Here is a 2,075-nt window from a genome sequence, read left to right as displayed (position 1 = left end):
GCTTACAGCTTCCCGTGGGTGTTGGTTTGATACCGTTTGGGGACAGCCAAGGAGGCATCTGCAGGCAACAAAGGTAGGTGTGTGCTTGTGTGTGTGTTTCCTATGCAGATCCTAAGCCCAGTGTCACATGCAAGTAGGAGGAGTAAGAAGGGTTCCTGGCAAATCCGGGTTATGGATTGCATTTAAAAAGGCCCCGTGGGAGTGCAATGGGCCCCTGTCTTGCTGCTTAGCAATAATGGTATGGGTTTAGGTTCTGCTGTGTGTACTGGTGGTTGACTGCCCCCCAGCCCAGAGTGTGCATGGAAAATTGTCTGGCAGCCTCCCTGACAGCAAGCAGTGATAGTGCCCATGAAGGGGACCTTGTTGGGCCCGCCCCTTTCACGGTTATCGCTTCTCGGCCTTTTGGCTAAGATCAAGTGTAGTATCTGTTCTTATCAGTTTAATATCTGATACGTCCCCTATCTGGGGACCATATATTAAATGGATTTTTGAGAACGGGGGCCGATTTCGAAGCTTGCTTCCGTCGCCCTATGCATTGACCCGATATGGCAGTATCTTCGGGTACAGTGCACCACCCCCTTACAGGGTTAAAAAGAAAGATTCCTACTTTCATTGCTACCTGCTTGCTGGCTAGCCAGCTAGCCAGCCCTGTGGGCCTTGCTGCTGCTGCAGCCAAAAAACAAAAGGTGGTGCTGCTGCTGCTTCTGCTGCTTCTGCTTCTGCTTGTGTCTGGCCCCTGTTGGAGCGTCCAGGCACAGGACTTCTGCTGCTGCTGACTAAATGGCCTCCTTAATTGGATCATTTGAGTAGCCAGCACACCTGTGCAGGTAGGGCATGACATGATAGGCAGCTGCCTTGATAGCGGGTGGGTGCTGAATGTTCCTAATTGACAAAATAAGATTAATGCTTATGAAGAAATATAAAATCTCATCCCTTCCCCAATATCGCGCCACACCCCTACCCCTTAATTCCCTGGTTGAACTTGATGGACATATGTCTTTTTTCGACCGTACTAACTATGTAACTATGTAACATAACATGGGGGGGGGGGGGGGGTCTCCTGGCTGTTCACACAGGTGTGTCATTGCTGTACATTGACCATGCATTGCTTCTGTGGTATTGCAAAGGCAAAGACAAATGCTTCCAGCCATCCATTGCACTAATGGATTGGTCATCAGCTGGCTGTCTATGTCCCGCATCAATATAGACCAAAGTACAGAGGGTTAGGCTATGCTATTGTGCACCTACCTGATGCATCAGAAGGTGCGAGGCCCTTGCTAAATTCTGTGCACAGACTTTGAGATCTATGCTTTAGACTGTATCTAAACCTGCTCCAACATGGACTGACATTCTGGCCTACTTTCAGCCGATGCGACTTGTCTGTCGCTGAACAGTCGCTTTTTATGTATTCAGCACCTATGTATAATGTTGTAAAAATGCTCTAGAAGCTAAAGTCGCAGAAATGTCACACATATTTGGCCTGCAACTTTCTGTGCGACAAATTCAGACAGGAAAAATCAGTATAAATCCTTAGAAAATTATCCCCCAGTGTCTCCATCTGCTGGCGGTATTGAATAAGCATTGCTGCACTGATGGGGTATGCATTAGACGAAAAAAAAGAAGAAAAAGAAGAATAATACGCCCAGAAAAGAGGCGAAAAGGAGAAAAACGTAAAAAAACGTGAAAAAAAAGTAAGAGGAAGAGAAGGGAAAAAAAGGTGGAAATGGGTTTAAAAGTGATTTCGGCGGAGAAATATATATATATATATATATATATATATATATATATATATATATATATATATACGCTGTTACGCCGAGCGCTCCGGGTCCCCGCTCCTCCCCGGAGCGCTCGCTTCACTCTCCCCGCGGCAGCGCTCCGGTCACGTCCTCTGACCCGGGGCGCTGCGATTCCGCTGCCAGCCGGGATGCGATTCGCGATGCGGGTAGCGCCCGCTCGCGATGCGCACCCCGGCTCCCCTACCTGACTCGCTCTCCGTCTGTTCTGTCCCGGCGCGCGCGGCCCCGCTCCCTAGGGCGCGCGCGCGCCGGGTCTCTGCGATTTAAAGGGCCACT

The 2,075-nt window shown here is 49.2% G+C and overlaps 1 non-coding gene across 1 annotated transcript; it reads left to right on the top strand.

Annotated features, from left to right (window-relative positions):
- The first annotated feature begins 386 nt into the window (after positions 1 to 386).
- Positions 387 to 577, top strand: LOC130299771 (U2 spliceosomal RNA). The gene has a single exon (XR_008850827.1). It is a non-coding gene; the product is annotated as a U2 spliceosomal RNA (small nuclear RNA).
- The last annotated feature ends 1,498 nt before the right edge of the window (positions 578 to 2,075 follow it).

This window comes from Hyla sarda, unplaced genomic scaffold, assembly GCF_029499605.1.
Source record: "Hyla sarda isolate aHylSar1 unplaced genomic scaffold, aHylSar1.hap1 scaffold_1063, whole genome shotgun sequence".
Lineage (NCBI taxonomy): Eukaryota > Metazoa > Chordata > Amphibia > Anura > Hylidae > Hyla > Hyla sarda.
This window is presented reverse-complemented; position numbering and strand designations above follow the sequence as displayed.